Here is a 23,718-nt window from a genome sequence, read left to right as displayed (position 1 = left end):
GATATCGACGATCGAATCTCGGGCAAGTATCATACCGATAGACAAAGGGAATTGCATACGGGATTAAGTGAATCCTCAACATCGTGGTTCATCCGATGAGATCATCTAGGAACATGTGGAGCCAACATGGGTATCCAGATCCCGCTGTTGGTTATTGGCCGGAGAGATGTCTCGGCCATGTGTGCATGGTTCCCGAACCCGTAGGGTCTACACACTTAAGGTTCGGTGATGCTAGAGTTGTTATGGGAATCCTATTTGTGGTTACCGAAGATTGTTCGGAGTCCCGGATGACATCCCGGACGTCACGTGGAGTTCCAGAATTGTCCGGAGGTAAAGATTTATATATGGGAAGTCCAGTTTCGGTCGCCGAAAAGGTTTCGAGGGTTATCGGTATTGTACCGGGACCACCGAAAGTTTACCGGGGGTCCATCGGGAAGGTCGACCTGCCCTGGAGGGCTACATGGGCTGAAAGGAGAAGGGAACCAGCCCCTGGTGGGCTGGTGCGAGCCAAGGAGGAGTCCCAAGGCGCAGAAGAAGGCCAAACCCTAGGTGTGGTGGCTGCCTTGGGTGGCAAGCCACCCCTAGGGCGCCGCCCCCTCCTCCACCTTGGCTGCCGCACCACCTCCTCTCCCTCCCTCCTATATATAGTGGAGGGTTTGGGAGGGCTGCACACACCTTTGACACCACCTCTTGGTGCAGCCCTACCTCTCCCTCTACTCCTCCTCCGCGGTGCTTGGCGAAGCCCTGCCGGAGAGCCACATACTCCATCGCCACCACGCCGTCGTGCTGCCGGAGTTCTCCTTCAACTTCTCCTCCCTCCTTGCTGGATCAAGAAGGAGGAGACGTCCCCGGGCTGTAGGTGTGTTGAACGCGGAGACACCGAATGTTCGGTGTTTCGATCGGAATCTCCCGTGATCTGAATCGCTACGAGTACGACTCCATCAACCTTCCTAGTAACGCTTCCGCTTAGCGATCTTCAAAGGTATGAAGATGCTCTACAACCTCTCTCGTTGCTTCTTTCTCCTAGATAGATCTTGGTATGACGTAGGAAATTTTTGAATTACTAGTACGTTCCCCAACAACTAGGAGTACTAGTAAAGTACACATCAATATCATGTATATCCAATATACTTTTGTCAGCCTTCTCATATACCAAGTATCTAGGGTAGTTCCTCTTTAGTGACTGTTCCCCTCATTACAGAAGCACTTAGTCTCGGGTTTGGGTTCAACCTTGGGTCTCTTCACTAGAGCAGCAACTGGTTTGTTGTTTCATGAAGTATCCCTTCTTGCCCTTGCCCTTCTTGAAACTAGTGGTTTTACTAACCATCAACAATCGATGCTCCTTTTTTATTTCTACTTACGCGGTGTCAAACATTGCGAATAGCTCAAGGATCATCATATCTATCAATGATATGTTATAGTTCATCACGAAACTCTAGTAGCCTGGTGGCAGTGACTTTGGAGAACCATCACTATCACATCTGGAAGATCAACTCCCACTCGATTCAAGCGATTGTAGCACTCAGACAATCTGAGCACATGCTTAATGTAATGCCCCAAGTGTGTAACCTTCCCTTTTTGGAACCTTCTTCATGTGGGTCCAACTTGTCATGGACATGAGAGTTATCTATGCTATGATTTCACGTGGAGCTCACCTTGTTATTTTCTTCCTTGCATGCATGCATTCCATATCATGCCATGTGCCCTGTGATGTTGCATTGAGTTCTTATGAGGTGATGTGATGCTTGTGATCTTGTGTTATATGTGGTTTGTGGAATGTGTGGTGTGGTGCAACTCTAGTAGGTTGCATACGATAATAGGAATAGTACTTGTGGTGGCATAAGGTTTCAAACTTCTCCCTCTTTATTATCTCAAGCTCATTTTTCCACTTGATCCTTTCCTGATTTAAAAAATGCCCATGTGTTAGCTTTGATTTGTGCTGGATTGGAGATGTGGTTTGTTGTTTTTGAATAGGTATTTAAATGGTGCAAACAATTACAAAACATACCCTACAATTGTTGTTTTGTAAATATTTATTTGCCCCAAATATTTCTGTTCCATTTTATTCAATTAGGTCATAATTCCTTATGACCAGGGGTGTTTTTATCTTTATTTTTGAGCCAACAGCTTCGCCTGTGGCTTATTTTCCTTTCCCTGTTTTATTAAATTAGAAAGCCAGGGATTTCTTTTCTTCTCTCTTATCTAGCGCCACCCTGTGGGCTCCCTCCCAAAAGGCGGCCCAACTCCTTCCTCTCTATCTCGCGCGCTTGCGAGCCCACACCTCTTCGCTCAGAGCAGCCCACGCAACGCATCCCTCCTTCCTCCTCTGACGGCGTCTACACCCCGCGCATGCTTTCCGTCCTGGTTCAGTGAGAGAGGGCGAGCCGTCGTGAGCATCACAGACGTCGAGGCCCCCTTAAATACCTCGGCGTTCGTGCCCTCTTCTTTCCCTAGGGTTTCCCTTCCCCATCCGTGCCTCCACCATCTCCCTCCTCTTCTTCCTTCCCCTCGGTAAGTCTCTGCAGATCAGACTACAGAGAGAGGAGAGCAGCACCCGCCGGCGTCTACCCCCGCTCCCGTCGAAGTTCGTTGCCGCCGCCATATCCAGGAGCGAGGCAATGCTCCCCGCGCTCCATTCCCGCCGTCGCTGAGGTCGAGGAGCGACCTCACCGACGGGCAGGAGCTCGCCAACGCCTCGGACCCGGTGTACTCTGTCTTCTTCCTCGGTCTGCAGCAGGATCTTCCTCACCTCCACTTCTTCCCCTTCGGCTCGACTCCAGGGCGCCCCTTCCTTCGATCGGCGGCTATTCTTCCTTCCCTAGGTGAGCCAGCCACCACCTTCCCTCGGCCTCGTATAGATCCGGCGAGACGCCTTGCAGTTCTTACCTGTTCCGAGTAGCCGTAGAGGATGCGTGCATTGCTATTTTCTTGAGGTGTGCTGTGTAGTAGCAGAGCATCGCGTGGCTAGCACCGCATAACAGTCATGCGTAGGGTAGTGGTTCCCCTCGTGGTGCAGCAGTAGTGCAGAGAAGCCACGGCGGCCTCCTGTCGCTGGCGCATCTCTGTGCCTTGCAGAGCAGAGCACCCTGTAGTGGTAGTATAGCTTGCATACCTCCTTCTCTCTGTCAAGTGCCGATGAGAGTCCTAGTGCTTATCAGAGTTGTGCTAGTTGTGTGTGTTCTGTCAGGTGCAGGGTTCGAATCCCAGATGGTGCACCCCCCCCTTTTTGTTTATTTTCCTGTTTCGTCAGTAGAATAGCTGAAGTAGAGAGGATACCCGGCGCTTCCCCTTCTCCGTCGAAACAGTGGCAGTACGAGGGTGGCAACAGCAGCAGAACCAGGTTCAGAGGGGCTTGGGTTCGACCCCCCCCCCCCAAGCCCTTTATTCTTTTTTTCCCTGTTTCATTTTTGTTGTGTATTTTTGTTTCTAGCAACAGTGGCTGCAGGTGCATGTGAGTCAGGTTATTTGTGCTAGTTTGCTTCCAGCTTTTGTGGTGTATTTTATTTTGCTAAGCTTGAGTAGATTACACATGTGTAGTGTATGTAGGTGTAGTGTATGTATGAGTAGGCATGTGTGTGGTAACACACATACATGTGTGGTGAGGTGTGGTGTAGTGGTGTAATAGGTTTGTGGTGCAAGAGTGTGTATGTGAGGCTGTGGTAAGATGTGGAGGTGTGTTGCTTGTGCCCTTGTGGTGCAAGTAGTGTGTGTAGTGAGTGTGTGTGTGGGTTTCCCCCCTCACTCACCTTGTGTTTGTGTAGGTTCTCTCCTCTTGATGTGTGTGTGAGGGAGTGGTGACCTACCCATGCCCAAGGCTTGGTGAGCCTTGGATGTGCACTTGTGCTATCATGTGAGTGAATCTGTTTATATTTTCTTCCCCTTTTGATGAGCTTGTGCAGGTCAATGTGTTGTGATTCAGCCTTAGCTTTCAACTGGAAAGTTGAAGCTGATATGTTTTTCGAGCTCCCTGTAAATTTCATTCCATTTGGAGTCCTGTAGATATTGTTTTGGGTGGTGTCAAAATGCTTCAGAGCATAAACAGATAGTGAGAATCTGGAATTTTCACCAAGTCCCTGAAATCTGATATTTTTGGGCAAGTTTGCAGTCGTGTAACTTTCTATGTGTAAGTCCTTTGTGTGATATTTTTGCTTGTTATTGTAGTACTCTTGGATAGCTACTGCCACATATCTTATTTGGCATGTTTGGGTGGCTGTAGGTGCTTTGCATGTAGCTCACAAAGTGCTATGATGCTGTTTATGGCAGATTGTGTAGTTTTGATGTTTTGATGATTGTGAGTGCATAGTTGATGGTGTGGTGTTCTTCTTTGCTCCACCCAATACATGTTGGTTTGTTTTATGTCTTGGATACCTGGAAATACCAGAGTTGAGCCATTGGAGTGTGTGGTGATGAGTTTGACACGTAGCCCTTAATTTCTTGTTTCGTTGTTTCCCGTTGATCCGTAGCTCCGTTTGTAATGTTCTTTATATGCTTTTGCATCGTTTTCACGAGACGCATATGATCATGTCATTCTCATGCATGTCAAGAAAGCTTAGAATGCATTTCTGTACAGGAACATGTATTTACTTCTCATGCTTGTGGTAGTGATAGAAATAGTGATGCATGCTCATATTCATCTCATGCATCATGTGCTTGTTGCATCTTGACGTGATGTTGTTCATTGGATGTTATTCTTATGTTGGGTAGCACCGGGATAGGAGAATGAGTACGTGGATTCGGGAGAGTACGTGTAGGACGAACAAGAACAGTTCCAGGCTGAGGATATCACAGGCAAGATGATATGACCTTGATTCCATCTCTAGACTTGTTATGCTAGATTACGTTTCTTCCATCATATGCTCGCTGCCTACCACTGAAATAATTGCCTCCTAAATTGCCATGAAACCCAAACACTTATCCCTTCCTAGCAAATCTTGAATGTCTAAGTAGGCTTTGCTCAGCTACTAATGTTAGCGTTGCTAGATGCAGGTGCTTTGTCTCATGCGATAACATGAGTTGATATCATTATGCTAAATCTGCTATTTAATTAATGCACCTATATACTTGGTAAATAACGGAAGGCCTAGCCTTTGCCGGGTGATTTGTTCCATTATTGCCGCCGTAGTTACCGTCTACCGGTGTTTGATTCCATAATGATCGCTCCTAACACGTTTGGGGTTGTTATGGGGCCCCCTCGATAAATCGCGTAGTGTTAAGACTTGTCCGGCAGGACCCAACATTGGTGTTAATTTGCTAATCACTTAATAATAATCTACATAGGGAATGATCACCCCCAGGATCTTTAATCAACAACCCGGGCCAATGCTCCTCATGAGTGTTGGTGCAAACTGGTTTGCCTACGGGGCCACCACAAGGAAACTTGAGGTTTGGTACTCGTAGCTAGTTCCATCCGTCGTGTCTTGAGACTGAGATACGCGGCTCTTATCAGGGTCGTCGACACGACGGGAGGTCCTGCTAGTATTGTCTTACCTTAGCGATATATCTTGCGTATAGGAATCCTGGTGAAGCTTTGGTTCTCCCCAGAGTTGAGGTTTTCCTCTAAGGAATCCGACGAGATCACGAGATTCGTGATAGAGGATTACTTTGCGGCCCGTTTACGTTTGTGATGGACTAGTTGGAGCACCCCTGCAGGGTTTAATCTTTTGGAAAGCTATGCCCGCGGTTATGTGGCAACTTGGAATATTTGTTGACATCCGGTAATAGATAACTTAAACATAATCAAATAAAATTGCCAACTGTGTGCGTAACCGTGACTGTCCCCTTTGAAGATCTCTCTTCGACCGGGAACACGGTGGGGTTATGATTGACGTAGGTAGGTGTTCAGGATCACTTAGTGATCATCTATTATCGACCGCTATAATAGACCACCTTCATTCATGTTCTACGTAAGTTAGCCACCATAGTAAGCTTAGGATGTTGCAACCTAGATACTCCACCTTTCCAACCTAATAACTTGACTAGTTCTGGCACCGAGGTCATAGATTGCTGAGTCCCCGTGGCTCACAGATTCCTTCACAACACCAACAGGTTCAGGTACCCCCAAGACAGGTGATCCCGATGGCACGCAGCTGGGTGGCAGTACGACGAGGCGAACGACCGCCTGTACGTGAACTATCCAGAAGATTGAGGCGTGGTCGTGATTGTGGGCCAGCATGCAGGGTAGCATAGTCATTTCCCTTGTTTTGTAGTCCGTAGAAGAACTACCTTGTTTGGATGCGTGATGTAACTCTGAGATATTTATGAGCTGACAGTTGAATCCCTTATTGTCATTCCCCTATTATTTATGTATGTGCTATGTTACCATGTTTGCGAAACGCTTAGATGCACTTCTTTCCAACTCGGGGCCTCGATCCCCATATCAGAAAGGACCGCATCTTAGTCGTTACAAGTTGGTAATCAGAGCCTTACGGCCATAGGAGCCTTTGTGTGATCATACTTGGCCGAGTTGAGTCTAGTAAAATGTTTTGAGTTTTAGTTATATCCGAGAGTAGGATTCTTTTTTCTCCTCTTCCATGCTCTGGTGAGGTTCCCGACTTAGGAAATCTTAATTCTACTCCTCTTCTCGCTCAAAAAAATTTAGGGTCACGCGGGTATTTGTGAAATCTATATGATTTCGATGTGACGGAGTTCTGTCTTGGTTCCTCCTGACTGCCTTGATTGATTCCGGGGAGTTGAGCTCTAGGGGATTCTTGCGCACATTGCCATCATTCAGATTTCTGAGTATCTAAGAACGAAGGATGTTCATTATTGCTTCAAAACTGGTAGTGGCGAGATAACCCCGATGTCCCCAGTACTGGTGCAGATTGTTCGGGAGTACTGCCATACTTGGTATCGTTGTGATCACGAGGGTCTGTTGTAGATGAAGGTCCGAGATTCTGGTCATGTGTTGACGGATGTGATACAGGTGACGGGTTAGTATAGGAGTTGTGTGGTATTTCTCCTTGTATCCGTGTACCAGATTGCATGACCAGATATGTCGGGAATTCATAGGTGGGATATCAAGTAGTATCTTATAGGACTATCTTCCTACAGATGCATGATGGAGGTTGGGATTCGATGTTTAGTGGGTGTGTTTGTTCACGGTCGTCTTACAGCGGTTCTCGTTGTGTCTTAAAGAGTCCTTGTAGCTCGCTACGACTCGGGGATACTTCGTATGTCGTGTGCACTACCTTGCACAAGATGGCTATTGTAAATTCGAGCCCGTGCGATCTTATCCACGAAGATATCGGATGAAATCCCGATCATATGTTTGTTCCGAGCAGTTCTAGCTCATACTTGTTTGAAGTGGTCTTAATCAGAATTTTGTCGACCGTCACTTTGAGGAAGCATTCTTACTATTTTGTTCGAATGCAATTGCTATATTCCTGTTCAGATATTCCTGTCATTTTGATTCAGCTATATCTTCATTTATTCTATGGGCTAATGTGTTGTCCGTCTTCAGGATGGCTCCACCAACGCGTCAGAACCCAGGGCGTGAGGATGTGTCGCCACCACCTCCTCCTCCAGAGAATCCTCCTCCTCCGCCGCCTCCTCCTGCTGAGGCTTGGCAAGCGGTGATGGCTGCTACTAATGCAAACACTCAAATGCTGCTACAGTTGTTGCAAGAGAGAGCTAATCAGCAGCAAGGCAATTTCCAGCATGGTGGCAATCAGTTTGCTAATCTGAGTCAGTTCCTGTCGAATCAGCCAAAGACTTTCACTTCCTGTGACCAGCCATTTGATGCCGAGGATTGGATCCGTGATATGAACAAGCATTTAGAGTGTAGCAATGTTCGTCCTGAGGATTTTGTCAAATTTGCAACATTCTAGTTGAAGGGGCAAGCTTAAATCTGGTGGCAACAGTTGAAGGATTCCAGTGGCGCTAGAGTGATCACTTGGGATGAGTTCTGCCGTTACTTGAGGTCCCACTACATTCCTTCTAGCTTCGTGGAGGAAATGCTTGAGAAGTTCAGGCGCTTGAAGCACGGTGGTAACTCCGTGTACAAGTACAACGTTGAGTTCCACGAGCTAGCCCGGTACGCCTTGCAGGATATCCCTGATCAGAAGAGCAAGATTTATCAGTTCAGAGGTGGCTTGAAAGAAGATTTGCAGTTAGCTCTTGCTTTGCATGATCCTGAGGAGTTCGTCAAGTTCTACAACTTAGCTCTCAGGGCAGAGGCAGCCTTGCTCAGGGTGGAGAATTCTAAGAAGCACTTCAGAGATTCCATCTCTTCCTCTACTCAGGTGGTTCAGAAGCAACATAAGTTTTGGGTGTCTCCTCCTCCTCCTCGGCACTCGCAGCAGCTCAAGCACTCTGGTGGCCATGGTTCTTCCCACCAACCCAACCCTGTCTTTCAGCAGAGATTCCAGCATCAGAATCAAGGGCCTCCTCAGACTCAGTACCGGCAGCCAGCAGATGTTACTTGTCATAAGTGTGGGCAGAAGGGTCATTATGCCAACAAGTGCACTTCTCAGCTCCGTCTGCCACCTCCTCCTCCAGGCACACCTCCAAGCAATGCTCTTGTCAAGTTCAACCCCAGATCAGCTCGAGTCAACATGGTGAATGCAGCTGAGGCTAAAAACTCGTCAGATGTGATCATGGGTAACCTCCTCGTCAATGATATTCCTGCTAAAGTTTTATTCGATTCTGGCGCATCGCATTCTTTCATGTAATATCCCTTTGCATCTGGTAATAATATTGCGACCGAGTTTCTTCCCAAGTCATTGCAAGTTGTGTCTCCGGGTATGCGGATGAGCTCTCAGTTGTTCGTTCCGGATGCTTCTGTCAAGATAGGCAGTTATTCTTTTCTGGCTTCTCCGTATGTCTTGGGCAATTCCGACATCGACTTGATCCTTGGTATGGCCTGGCTGGCCATGAACAAGGCATCAATTGATTGTAAAGCTAAAGAAGTGAAGCTTACCCACTCTTCGGAGGACGTGATTATATTCGCGGCGTGTGATGATACAATCCGTCTGTTCTCTTTGAATGAAAAGGGTGAGATTAATCCTATTTCGCAAGTCCTAGTGGTCTGCAAATATGAAGATGTGTTTCCTGAAGAGCTGCCAGGCATGCCTCCGCACCGAGAAGTTGAATTTGTGATTGAGCTTGAGCGAGGCACCGAGCCGGTGTGCAAACGGCCGTACAAATTGGGTCCACAAGAATTGAAGGAACTTAAGAGGCATCTCGATGAGCAGGAGCGTTTGGGTCTGATCAGACCGAGCTCGTCTCCGTGGGGTTGTGGAGTTCTGTTTGTCAAGAAGAAGGATGGCACGGACCGGCTGTGTGTCGATTACCGTCCATTGAACAAGAAGATAATCAGGAACAAATATCCACTTCCGAACATAACTGAGTTGTTCGAACAGTTGAAAGGTGCTAAGGTCTTCTCCAAGATCGATCTTAGAATGGGCTATCATCAAATTCGCATTCGCGAGGAAGATATTCCGAAGACTGCCTTCAGGACTAGTTTTGGCTCGTATGAGTATACAGTCATGTCATTTGGTCTGGCTAATGCTCCTCCGACATTCTGTCGATTGATGAACTACATATTCTCTCCGTTCAAGAATGACTTTGTCTTGCTCTATCTCGACGACATTCTATTCTTTTCTGAAACTGAGGAAGAACATGAAGAACATCTCAGATTGGTGCTTGATAAGCTCATAGAGTACAAGATGTATGCCAAGTTTTCCAAGTGTGAGTTCTCGCTGAAAGAAGTTGTCTATCTTGGTCACATTATCTCTGCCAGGGCATCAAAGTTGATCCGTCCAAGGTGCAGGCCATTGTTGAATGGGAGCCTCCGCAGAATGTGAAGCAGCTTCGAAGCTTTCTCGGGCTTGGAGGCTATTGCAGAAGGTTCGTTGAGAACTTCTCCAAGATTGCGAAGCCGCTCTCAAGTCTTCTTCAGAAGGGTGTTAAGTATGCTTGGTCTCCAGAGTGTTAGTTGGCCTTCGACACACTCAAAGAGAAGCTCACCTCCACTCCAGTCTTGGTTCCTCCGGATGATTCCAAGTCTTACCAGGTGTTCTGCGACGCTTCTCTCCAGGGTCTTGGTGCAGTTCTTATGCAAGAGAAGAAAGTGGTTGCTTATACCTCCAGGCAGTTGAAGCCAGCGGAGAAGAACTATCATGTGCATGATCTTGAGCTAGCAGTTGTGGTACACGCTCTGATGACTTGGAGACACCTCTTGTTGGAACGAAAGGTTGAAGTTTTCACCAATCACAAGAGTCTCAAGTACATCTTCACTCAGCCTAACCTGAATCTTCAGCAAACACGTTGGGTGGAAATGCTTCAAGATTTTAATCCGAGTGTTGAGTACACACCAGGAAAAGCTAATGTCGTGGAAAATGCCTTGAGCAGGAAGGTGTACTGCAATAGTCTGATTCTGCAACCGCTCCAGCCTGAGCTTTGTGAGTCTTTCAGGAAGCTCAACCTTCAGTTAGTACCTCAGGGAATTCTTGCAAACCTTAAGATCTCTCCTACCTTGGAAGATCAGGTCCGAGCAGCAAAACTTCTTGATGCTATGGTGAAGAAAGTCAAGATTGGCGTGGCAAAGAGTCTTCCCAAGTATAAGTGCTTCAGTGTTGATGCCAGGGACACGTTGTTCTTCGAGGATCGTCTTGTCGTCCCGAAAGGTGATCTCAGAAAGGTAATCATGGAAGAAGCTCGTAACTCTCTGCTCTCTATTCATCCTGGAAGCTCCAAGATGTACCACGACTTGAAACAGATCTTCTAGTGGACTCGCATGAAGCATGAGATTGCTCAGTTCGTAAATGAATGTGATGTATGTCGAAGGGTGAAAGCAGAGCATCAACGTCCAGCAGGTCTTTTGCATCCTTTGCCCATTCCCGAGTGGAAGTTCGATCACAATGAGATGGATTTCGTCACCGGGTTTCCGAAGTCCAAGAAGGGTAATGATGCCATCTTCGTCGTCATCGACAAGTTGAGTAAAGTGGCTCATTTTATTCCAGTCAAGGAATCCATTTCAGCAGCTCAGCTTGCAGAGTTGTACACCTCCAGGATTGTGTCCTTGCACGGTGTGCCTATGATGATCTCTTCGGATCGCGGAAGTATCTTCACTTCCAAGTTCTGGGACTCTTTTCAGTCTGCTATGGGCACGAAGATCCGCTTCAACACAGCTTTTCATCCTCAGACTAGTGGTCAAGTGGAGCGAGTCAATCAAGTTCTTGAGGATATGTTGAGAGCCTGTGTTATCTCTTTTGGCATGAAGTGGGAGGATTGTGTGCCTTTTGCGGAGTTCTCGTATAACAACAGTTATCAAGCTAGTTCTGGCAAGGCTCCGTTTGAAATTCTCTATGGCAGGAAGTGTCGTACCCCGCTCAACTGGTCCAAGACCGGCGAGCGTTAGATCCTTGGGAATGATTTGATAGAAGAAGCTGAGGAGATGTGTCGGGTCATTCGCGACAACCTCGGAGCAGCTCAGTCCCGTCAGAAGAGCTATTACGATAGCAAGCACCATGACATGTCATATGATCTTGATGACTTCGTCTATCTCAAGGTGTCGCCTATGAAGGGTATCCAGCACTTTGGCATCAAAGGCAAGCTTGCGCCTCATTTCGTTGGTCCGTTCAGAGTGGTTGGCAAGAGAGGCGACCTTGCGTACCAGCTTGAGCTCCCGTCAAACTTTGCAAATCTGCATGATGTGTTCCACGTTTCTCAGCTCCGGAGGTGCTTCAAGACCGTCGAGCGCACTGTTTATCTTCAAGACATCGACCTTCAGCCTGACCTATCTTATCATGAGCATCCAGTTGCGGTTCTCGAGGCGACTGAGCGCAAGACCCGCAACAAGTCTGTCAAATTTCTCCAAGTGCAATGGTCACAACATTCCGATAAAGAGCTACTTGGGAACGCGAGGATCACCTCCGTTCTGAATTTCCGGAGTTCTTTCAGGCGTAGATCTCGTCTCGAGATCTTTTTTGTAGTGTGGGAGAGTTTGTAATGCCCCAAGTGTGTAATCTTCCCTTTTTGGAACCTTCTTCATGTGGGTGCAACTTGTCATGGACATGAGAGTTATCTATGCTATGATTTCATGTGGAGCTCACCTTGTTATTTTCTTCCTTGCATGCATGCATTCCATATCACGCCATGTGCCTTGTGATGTTGCATTGAGTTCTTATGAGGTGATGTGATGCTTGTGATCTTGTGTGATATGTGGTTTGTGGAATGTGTGGTGTGGTGCAACTCTAGTAGGTTGCATGTGATAATAGGAATAGTACTTGTGGTGGCATAAGGTTTCAAACTTCTCCCTATTTATTATCTCAAGCTCATTTTTCCACTTGATCCTTTCCTGATTTAAAAAATGCCCATGTGTTAGATTTGATTTGTGGTGGATTGGAGATGTGGTTTGTTGTTTTTCAATAGGTGTTTAAATGGTGCAAACAATTATAAAACAGACCCTACAATTGTTGTTTTGTAAATATTTATTTGCCCCAAATATTTCCGTTCCATTTTATTCAATTAGATCATAATTCCTTATGACCAGGGGTGTTTTTATCTTTATTTTGAGCCAACAGCTTGGCCTGTGGCTTATTTTCCTTTCCCTGTTTTATTAAATTAGAAAGCTAGGGATTTCTTTTCTTCTCTCTTATCTAGCGCCACCCTGTGGGCTCCCTCCCACAAGGCAGCCCAACTCCCTCCTCTCTTTCTCTGGCACTAGCGAGCCCAGCTCCTCCTTGGCCCATACCTCTTCGCGCACATGAGCCCACGCAGCGCGTCCCTCCTTCCTCCTCTAACGGCGTCTACACCCCGCGCGTGCTTTCCGTCCTGGTTCAGTGAGAGAGGGCGAGCCGCCGTGAGCATCACAGACATCGAGGCCCCCTTAAATACCTCGGCGTCCGTGCCCTCTTCTTTCCCTAGGGTTTCCCTTCCCCATCCGTGCCGCCACCATCTCCCTCCTCTTCTTCCTTCCCCTCGGTAAGTCTTTGCAGATCAAACTACAAAGAGAGGAGAGCAGCACCCGTCGGCGTCTACCCCCGCTCCGTCGACGTCCGTCACCGCCGCCATGTCCAGGAGCGAGGCGATGCTCCCCGCGCTCCATTCCCGTCGTCGCTGAGGTCGAGGAGCGACCTCACCGACGGGCAGGAGCTTGCCAACGCCTCGGACCCGGTGTACTCCGTCTTCCTCCTCGGTCTGCAGCAGGATCTTCCTCACCTCCGCCTCTTCCCCTTCGGCTCGACTCCAGGGTACCCCTTCCTCCGATCGGCGGCTATTCTTCCTTCCCTAGGTGAGCCGGCCACCTCCTTCCCTCCTCCTCGTATAGATTCGGCGAGACGTCTTGCAGTGCTTCCCTATTCCGAGCAGCCGTAGAGGATGTGTGCGTTGCTAGTTGCTTGAGGTGTGGTGTGTACCAGAAGAGCATGGCGTGGCTAGCACTGCATAGCAGTCGTGCGTAGGGTAGTGGTTCCCCTCGTGGTGCAGCAGCAGTGCAGAGAAGCCATGGCGGCCTCCCTGTCGCCAGCGCATCTCTGTGCCTTGCAGAGCTGAGCACCCTGTAGTGGTAGTATAGCTTGCATACCTCCTTCTCTGTGTCAAGTGCCGATAAGAGTCCTAGTGGTTATTAGAGTTGTGCTAGTTGTGTGTGTTTTGTCAGGTGCAGGTTTCGAATCCCAGATGGTGAACCCCCCTTTTTGTTTATTTTCCTGTTTCGTCAGTAGAATAGCTGCAGTAGAGAGGATACCTTGCTAGCTTCCCCTTATCTGTCGAAGCAGTGGCAGTAGCAGGGTGGCAACAGTAGCAGAACCAGGTTCACAGGGGCTTGGGTTCGAACCCCCCCCCCCCCAAGCCCTTTATTCTTTTTTTTCCCTGTTTCATTTTTGTTGCTAGCAATAGTGGCTGCAGGCGCATGTGAGTGAGGTTATTTGTGCTAGTTTGCTTCCAGCTTTTGTGGTGTATTTTATTTTGCTAAGCTTGAGTAGATTTCACATGTGTAGTGTATGTAGGTGTAGTATATGTATGAGTAGGCATGTGTGTGGTAACACACATACATGTGTGGTGAGGTGTGGTGTAGTGGTGTAATAGGTTTGTATTGCAAGAATGTGTATGTGAGGCTCTCGTAAGATGTGGAGGTGTGTTGCTTGTGCCCTTGTGGTGCAAGTAGTGTGTGTAGTGAGTGTGTGTGTGGGTTTCCCCCCTCACTCACCTTGTGTTTGTGTAGGTTCTCTCCTCTTGACGTGCGTGTGAGGGAGTGGTGACCTACCCATGCCCAAGGCTTGGTGAGCCTTGGATGTGCACTTGTGCTATCTTGTGAGTGTATGAGTAGAGTGCATGATGTGTGTGTAGCTAGTGGTAGTGATTCTAGCAACTGTGGGTGAAGTTGTGCATGTGCTTGATGTGTGTGGTGTATGATGGTGTGCCAAGGCACATGATCATGAGGTCTACCCCTCATATGCACCTTTGTTATTATGGACATGTGCAAGAGCTTGACCAAGTGTTGCTCTAGTGAATAGCACATGTGATGATGCACTATTCACTAGATAAGATTCCATGTAGTTTTTCTTTTCTAGTTTGTGCCCTTTTATTACAAGCAAGTGCATATGTTTTATATATGTTTTGGGGGTAGAATCGTCCCAGGAATCCATTGGTGAAGTCATTTTTGCCTTTGGAACATTTTCTGGAGATGACATATTTCAGATTTGTTCCCTGTTTAGAGCTTGGTTCCATGTGATGTGGTGAGCCCAAAAGTTTGATTCTTGGTTGTGGTAGTAGAGGGTGACCCCCTCTACCACATGTTGGTTTCATTTCATGTTTAGGAATCCATATGTGCAAGTTGTGCCCAACCAAAGTAGGCATGTCGCTGAAATTCCAGATTAGTGAAAATCTGAGATTTTCACCAAGTGTGAGAATCTATTTATATTTTCTTCCCGTGTTGATGAGCTTGTGCAGGTCAATGTGTTGTGATTCAGCCTTAGCTTTCAACTGGAAAGTTGAAGATGATATGTTTTTCGAGCTCCCTGTAAATTTCATTCCATTTGGAGTCTTGTAGATATTGTTTTGGGTGCTGTCAAAATGCTTCACAGCATAAACAGATAGTGAGAATCTGGAATTTTCACGAAGTCCCTGAAATCTGATATTTTTGCGCAAGTTTGCAGCTGTGTAACTTTCTATGTGTAAGTCCTTTGTGTGATATTTTTGCTTGTTATTGTAGTACTCTTGGATAGCTACTGCCACATATCTTATTTGGCATGTTTCGATGGTTGTAGGTGCTTTGCATGTAGCTCACAAAGTGTTATGATGCTGTTTATGACAGATTGTGTAGTTTTGATGTTTTGATGATTGTGAGTGAATAGTTGATGGTGTGGTGTTCTTCTTTGCTCCACCCATCCATGTTGGTTTGTCTTATGTCTTGGCTACCTGGAAATACCAGAGTTGAGCCATTGGAGTGTGTGGTGATGAGTTTGACACGTAGCCCTTCATTTCTTGTTTCGTTGTTTCCTGTTGATCCGTAGCTCCGTTTGTCATATTCTTTATATGCTTTTGCATCGTTTTCACGAGACGCATCTGATCATGTCATTCTCATGCATGTCAAGAAAGCATAGAATGCATTTCTGTCCAGGAACATGTATTTACTTCTCATGCTTGTGCTAGTGATAGAAATAGTGATGCTTGCTCATATTCATCTCATGCATCATGTGCTTGTTGCATCTTGAGGTGTTGTTGTTCATTGGAGGTTATTCTTATGTTGGGTAGAAAAGGGATAGGAGAATGAGTACGTGGATTCGGGAGAGTACGTGCAGGACGAACAAGAACAGTTCCAAGCTGAGGATATCACAAGCAAGATGATATGACCTTGATTCCATCTCTAGACTTGTTATGCTAGATTACGTTTCTTCCATCATATGATCGCTGCCTACCACTGAAATAATTGCCTCCTGAATTGCCATGAAACCCAAACACTTATCCCTTCCTAGCAAATCTTGAATGGCTAAGTAGGCTTTGCTCAGCTACTAATGTTAGCGTTGCTAGATGCAGGTGCTTTGTCTCATGCGATAACATGAGTTGATATCATTATGCTAAATCTGCTATTTAATTAATGCACCTATATACTTGGTAAATAATGGAAGGCCTAGCCTTTGCCGGGTGATTTGTTCCGTTATTGCCGCCATAGTTACCGTCTACCGGTGTTTGATTCCATAATGATCGCTCCTAACACGTTCGGGGTTGTTATGGGGACCCCCTCGATAAATCGCGTAGTGTTAAGACTTGTCCGGCAGGACCCAACATTGGTGTTAATTTGCTAATCCTTAATAATAATCTGCATAGGGAATGATCACCACAGGATCTTTAATCAACAACCCGGGCGAGTGCTCCTCATGAGTGTTGGTCCAAACTGGTCTGCCTGCGGGGCCACCACAAGGAAACTTGAGGTTTGGTACTCGTAGCTATTTCCATCCGCCGTGTCCTGAGACTGAGATACGCGACTCTTATCAGGGTCGTCGACACGACGGGAGGTCCTGCTAGTATTGTCTTACCTTAGCGATATATCTTGCGTATAGGAATCCCGGTGAAGCTTTGGTTCTCCCTGATACGTCTCCATCGTATCTACTTTTCCAAACTCTTTTGCCCTTGTTTTGGGCTCTAATTTCCATGATTTGAATGGAACTAACATGGACTGACGCTGTTTTCAGCAGAATTGCCATGGTGTTGTTTTTGTGCAGAAATGGAAGTTCTCGGAATGTCCTGAAAATTTACGGAGAATATTTCTAGAAAATATGAAAAATACTTGCGCAAAGATCCACCGATGGGGACGGGCCAGTGGGCCACAAGCCTTGTAACCGCCGCCCCCCTGGTGGCGGCTACCAAGATTGTGGGGCCCACGTGGCTCTGCCGCCCCCAATTCCAGTGCTATTTATTCCCTTTCGTCCCAGAAAAAATCAAGAGAGAAGATTTCATCGCGTTTGCGATATGGAGGTGCCGCCACATCCTGTTCTTCATCTCGAGGGCAGATCTGGAGTCCGTTTTGGGCTCCGGAGAGGGGAAATCGTCGCCATCGTCATCATCAACCTTCTTCCCTCTCCAATTCCATGAAGCTCTTCATCGTTTATGAGTAATCTATTCGTAGGCTCGCTGGGCGGTGATGAGTAGGATGAGATCTATCATGTAATTGAGTTAGTTTTGACGGGGATTGATCCCCAGTATCCACTATGTTCTGAGATTGATGTTGCTACTACTTTGCCATGCTTAATGATTGTCACTAGGGCCCGAGTGCCATGATTTCAAATCTGAAATTATTATGTTGTCACCAATATATGTGTGTTTTAGATCCGATCTTGCAAGTTGTAGTTACCTACTATGTGTTATGATCCGGCAACCCCGGAGTGACAATAACCAGAACCACTCCCGGTGATGACCATAGTTTGAGGAGTTCATGTGTTCACCAAGTGCTAATGCGTTGTTCCGGTTCTTTATTAAAAGGAGAACCTTAATATCCCGTAGTATCCTTTTGGACCCCGCTGCCACGGGAGGGATGGACAATAGATGTCATGCAAGTTTTTTTCCCTAAGCACGTATGACGACACACGGAATGCATGCCTACATCACATTGACGAACGGGAGCTAGCCACATATCTCTTCGTGTTATAACTGTTGCATGATGAATATCATCCGACAAATCACCGACCCATTGCCTACGAGTTTGTCCCACTGCTAGTGTTACTTGTTTTGCTATGCTGCTGTTACTACTGTTACTTGATTTGCTCTGCTGCTACTTGCTACTGTTGCTACTTGCTACTTCTGTCACTACTGATGTTCCTTGCCATTGCTGTTACTCGTTACACTGCTGCTACCAGCTACATTACTTTTTCCCGCCCCGTTGAGGGGAAAGAATATTTCCCGTCCACGGGCAACTTCTGGCGCCATTGATACAACTATTATGAATAGTCTGCCGTCAATAGATCATTTCTGGCACCGTTGTTATCATACTACTTTGATGTTGATACTTTGCTTGCAAACACTAATCTTTCAGGTGTGGTTGAATCTGACGCATTCAGCTGCTAATACTTGAGAATATTCTTTCACTTCCCGTCGTACGAACCAACAAATTTGGGTTGAATACTCTACCCTCGAAAACTGCCGCGAACCCACGCGCTGGTGGGCTATTGCAAGGCAATTTCTAATTGTTGAGCAATTGGGACGAGCTCTTTTGTGGCTCCGTTGCCGTGGAGGCATCAAGTCAGGAATAGTTGCACGTCAGGAGCATTTTTCTGGCGCCGTTGCCGGGGAAGGGATTGCTATATTCTCTGAGTCACTTGGGATTTATATCTGTTGGTCACCATGAAGAATCTGAAAGATCCAAAAACCAAAGTTTTTCCCTCAACTACGAGGGGAGGTAAGGAACTGCCATCTAGCTCTGCACTTGATTCACCTTCAGTTATGAGTAAGTTTGCGACACCACCTCCTACTAGAAATCTTGATATGTCGCATGTGCTTGATGATGCTTATGATGCTACTATGCCTGATACTGCTAGAGATGCTATGCGTGATACTGCTAGAGATGTTATGCATGATGATGCTATGCTTGATACTGCTTTGCCTCATACTGCTAGAGATGCTATGCCTGATGATGCTATGCTTGATACTGCTTTGCTTGATGATGCTAGAGATGCTATTTTGCCTGATGATGCTATGCTTGATACTGCTAGAGATACTACTTTGCATGATATGCCACTAGGGGTATTTCTTGATGCTCATATTGCTAGAGTTACTGCCAATGCTCGTGATGCTTCTGAAACTGCCGATACTATTGAGATAGAACCTGATTTTGCTCCTGCTAGATCTAGCTCTCCTAGACATGAATTGCCTGATATACCTGAGGGTTATATTATGGAGGGAGAGACAGCTGAGGATTTTCTTGCGTGTAAGGATGCATATGACGATGAGAAATTACTTCTCAAGTGGAAGGAAAAATCTCTGAAAGCTAGGATGAAATACGACCCGAAGTTTGCCACTTCACCTATCTTTATCACCGAAAGGATTATGAATTCTCTGTCGACCCTGAGATAATCTCTCTAGTCGAATCTGATCCTTTCCACGGTTATGAGTCTGAGACGGTCGTAGCCCATCTTACCAAACTACACGATATAGCCACCCTTTTCACTAGTGAGGAGAAGATCCGCTACTACTATATCCTTAAGTTGTTTCTTTTCTCTCTAAAGGATGACGCTAAAGCTTGGTTCACTTCTCTTGCTCCTGGATGTGTGAGTAGTCCCCAGGATATGGTCTATTACTTCTGTGAGAAATATTTCCCTGCCCATAAGAAGCAAGCTGCCTTGCAGGAAATATACAACTTTGCTCAACTGAAAGAAGAGAGTCTCCCACAAGCTTGGGGGAGGCTCATCCAACTACAGAATGCTTTGCCTGATCACCCTCTTAAGAAGAAGATACTTGATATCTTCTATAACGGACTTACCGATGCTTCTAGAGACCACCTAGATAGTTGTGCCGGTTGTGTTTTTAGGGAACGAACTATAGAACAAGCTGAGATTCTACTGAATAACATCTTGATCAACGATAATGCTTGGACTATTCCCGAACCACCTCCTAAGCCAACTCCTAAGAAAAGAGGTATTCTATTCCTCAGTCCCGAAGATATGCAAGAAGCCAAGAAATCTATGCAAGAAAGGCATTAGATCTGAAGATGTCAAAAATCTACCACCTATCGAAGAGATCCATGGTCTCGATAACCCGATACAAGTAGTAGAAGTGAATTCTCTGTGTAGGTTTGTGAGAGTGATATTCCTTTTGACAAACCTGCTAGCCTATGCTTTGATGAATTTGACAACCTTGTTGCCAAACAACAGAGTTTCAATGATTGTGTTAGCAGACATTTGGAACAAAGTACTCATATGCTTAGTCATTTAAGTGCTTGTGTAGACAGAAATGTCAATGATGTGAAGCTTCTGAGTAAACATGCCTCTATGATTACTACTCAAGTAGAACAAGTACTTAAAGCTTAGAATGACTTTCTCAATGAATTAAATGACAACTATGTCAGAGTCATTACTAGAGGAGGCAAAATGACTCAGGAACCTTTGTATCTTGAAGGCCATCCTAAGTGAATTGATCAAGATTCTCAAGTTATTAATGCTGATACACCCAGTCATCCTAAGAAGAAGAAGGATGATAGAAACCTACATGTCAATTCACCAAATACTGTCACCCCTAAAGAACCAAATGATATTTCTGCGTCTGATGCAGAAACACAATCTGGTGATGAACATGAACCTGGTGACAATATGGACAGCGATGTTCATAATGAGGCTCAACCTAGCAATGATAAGGATGTGGAGATTGAACCTACGGTTAATCCTGATAACCCACAACCTAACAGATATGATAAGAATGACTTCACTGCTAGGAAGCATGGTAAAGAAAGGGAGCCATGGGTTCAGAGACCCGTGCCCTTTCCTCCTAAGCCATCCAAGAAAAAGGATGATGAGGATTTTGAGCGCTTCATTGATATGATAAGACCCGTCTTTCTGCAGATGCGGTTAATTGATATGCTCAAAATGTCTCCATATGCCAAGTACATGAAAGATATCGTGACTAATAAACGGAAGATACCAGATCATGAGATCTCCACCATGCTTGCCAATTACACTTTCAAAGGTGGAACTCCTAAAAAACTTGGTGATCCCGGAGTGCCCACTATACCTTGCTCCATTAAAGGAAACTACGTAAGAACTGCCTTATGTGACCTTGGAGCCGGTGTTAGTGTTATGCCGCTCTCTCTTTATTGTAGACTTGAACTGGATAAGTTGTCACCCACTGAAATTTCTCTGCAAATGGCCGACAAATCAACTCATTTCCCTATCGGCATTTGCGAGGATGTGCCTGTTGTGGTTGCTAACACCACCATCTTAACAGACTTTGTTATCTTGGATATTCCCGAGGACGATGCCATGGCTGTCATCCTCGGAAGACCCTTTTTAAACACTGCAGGGGTTGTTATAGATTGCAACAAAGGCAATGTCACTTTCCATGTCAACGGTAATGAGCATATAGTGCACTTTCCGAAGAAACGATATCAAGTACATTGCATCAATGGTATCGAAAAAACTTCATCGACTCTTATTGGGAGCTTTGAATGCCCTATTACTCGTGTCAAGATGAAGTATGATTTGCTTGTTGGGGAGATACTTATCCCCATTGAGGTGACTTAGTGGCTATTCGACAATTCTCCGTTTCCTCTTGCGATTCGAAAAGGTTTTGTCATGAGGATTTGATCAACCCCATTGACGGATTTCTTTCGATGATCATGAAATGGATGAATCAAAGAGTCACATACCTCTGTTTTAAGCTTTCACTTTTTGTTTCTTAGAAGAAAAATGATAGATTTAGTTTAGTTTTTCCTGCTTTCTGTTTTAGCGTCCCAGAGAAAATTACCGTGAAAATAAAAGTTCTCCGATGGTCCTGAATATCTAGTATGATTTTTTCTGGATTTTTTGAAAAATACTGAGACTGAGAGCTGGCCTGGGGGCCACACGAGTAGGCCACAAGCCCTGTAGCCGCGCCCCCCCCTCCTGGTGGTGGCTACCAAACTTGTGGGGCCCACAGGGACCCCCTCCACTCATTCCAACTCCCATCCTCTTCTTCTACCTCCAGAAAAAATCGTTCCGCAGCTCAAACCCATGTTCTTGCTCATTTGGCTGAGATTTTCGATCTCCTTGCTCAAAGCACCATTCTCCGAACCGTTTTGGGGAAATTACTCCTTGATAAGTGACTCCTCCATTGGTCCAATTAGTTTTTGCTCTAGTACTTTATCCTTCGCGTATTCTTGCTACCTTGGTGACCCTGTTCTTGAGCTTGAAATGTTGATTTTAGCTGGTCCCAAGTAGTTTTAGCGCGTGAGACGGTCTCTAGGCACTAGTAGGAGTAGTTGCTACAAGTTGGGTTAATCCTTACTCACTTTTCTTTCGAAGTCTCTAAAAATTTCAGAATTTTTCAGAGCTAGAGAAAGGAAAAGATGAGGAGGTTCTTGAGAGGCTCTTCAAGCTGTAACCCCAAGGACGATGAGAAGAACCACCCCAAGTACGTGGTTCCTCGAGTCACAGAAGTTCGAGCGTGCGAGTGGCCAAGTGATGAATTTTTGCGCGCCGCTGGGCTTTATGAAGACTTTTATTACTTGGTGGAGAACGCAGGTCTTACCGTGTTCGTTGAAGATAAGTGCTCACAATACCTCCTCCTCGCCAATATTTTCGTTCAAAGCTTCAACTTTTATCCGAGGAAGAATTCTCCCGTGGTTGAGTTCATGTTATACGACGTCCCCCAGTGCATGACACTACAGGATTTTTGCAATGTATGCAAATTACCTTATGTTGGGGATATTCATGACCCTCGTCCATGGGACTTGGAGGATTTCATAGGTACTGTTTCTGTTGGAGAGGAGAGAGGAGTGTCTCGCGCTAGAATTGCTAGCATACATTTTCCTGTGCTTCGGTACTTCTCATTATTTGTGGGAAAATGTTTGATTGGCCGTGGGGAGGCTGGATCACTTAGTTCTCCAGACCTTGCTGTTTTGCACGATGGCCTTTATAACGATAAGACTTATAGCCTAGGTGCTATAGTAGCTCAGCGGTTGAACACAAACCATTCCAAGGGTGTCGTCTATGGAGGTATCTATGCTACCCGTCTTGCCAGACACTTTGAGATACCCGTTAGACTGGGGGAGGAAGGAGAGATGCTTCTTCCTGAGAAATATGTGGATTATGACAGCATGGTTCGCCATGATTTTCTGGATAGAGATGCTAGTAGACGGATGATTTATAACCTGGTATTTAGTCAGGGTACTCGAGAGACTATTACTTTGCCTGCTCCTTCTTTGTTCGATCTTCATGCAGGCAGGTGCGCTATTATGCCCTCGGACAACTACGCATATTGGGGCTTGGCCCAACCACAGGTGCCCATGCCCGAGCCGCCAGTCGAGTACCAGACGTCAGTTTATCAATGGGAGCCAGAGGAGCTCACACAACAGTGGCATCCACAGTCCGCTCCGGAGTATCTCGGAGCTGGTTATTTCCCGCCTTGGGAGTAGACCAAGCTAGGCCAAAAGCCTAAGCTTGGGGGAGTACGTGTTCTCACCAACCTTACATTCATGCTTATGCTTTCACTTCGTTAGTTGGTGTTTACACTTTGCCACTGTATTACCCATGCTAGTTTATTTTCGTTTTCTTGTTTTCTTGTTTTGTGTCCTTTTGAGAAAACCCAAAAAGATTTTCCTTTCTTCTTTTGCTCGTTGGGAGTATTCCCGTGTAAATAGTTTTCTTTTTCTTTGGGTCAAGGTAGAAGATATTGGTTACAATGTTTAGTGGCTCTTGCATGCATACATGTTTAGCTTTCAAAGAGACATATTACTTTGTCTTCTCCTTTGTGTTTGCCTGCAGATTCAGCCTAGTCCAATGCACGAGCACTCTTATTATTGTACACATCGTTCGATCGTGCAAGTGAAAGGCAATAATGATGATATATGATGAAGTGACTGAGACTGGAAAAGCTGGTATGAACTCTATCTATTTTTTTTGTAAATATGACTAGCTTGTCGTCCCATATTCAGCTTTGTTGTGATAGAACCATGTTTGCAATGACAACATAGAGATCATAGTTTCTGATGCCATGTTTAATTAGCTTAGAGCTTATAATGGTTTGTCTTGAATGCCAACATAGATTTTGAGATGACTATGATGTAGTATGATAGGATGGTATTCTCCTTTGAGT

The sequence above is a fragment of the Hordeum vulgare genome, chromosome 4H (assembly GCF_904849725.1).
Source record: "Hordeum vulgare subsp. vulgare chromosome 4H, MorexV3_pseudomolecules_assembly, whole genome shotgun sequence".
NCBI lineage: Eukaryota > Viridiplantae > Streptophyta > Magnoliopsida > Poales > Poaceae > Hordeum > Hordeum vulgare.
The sequence above is the reverse complement of the archived record's forward strand: the minus strand, read 5'-3'. Positions refer to the sequence as shown.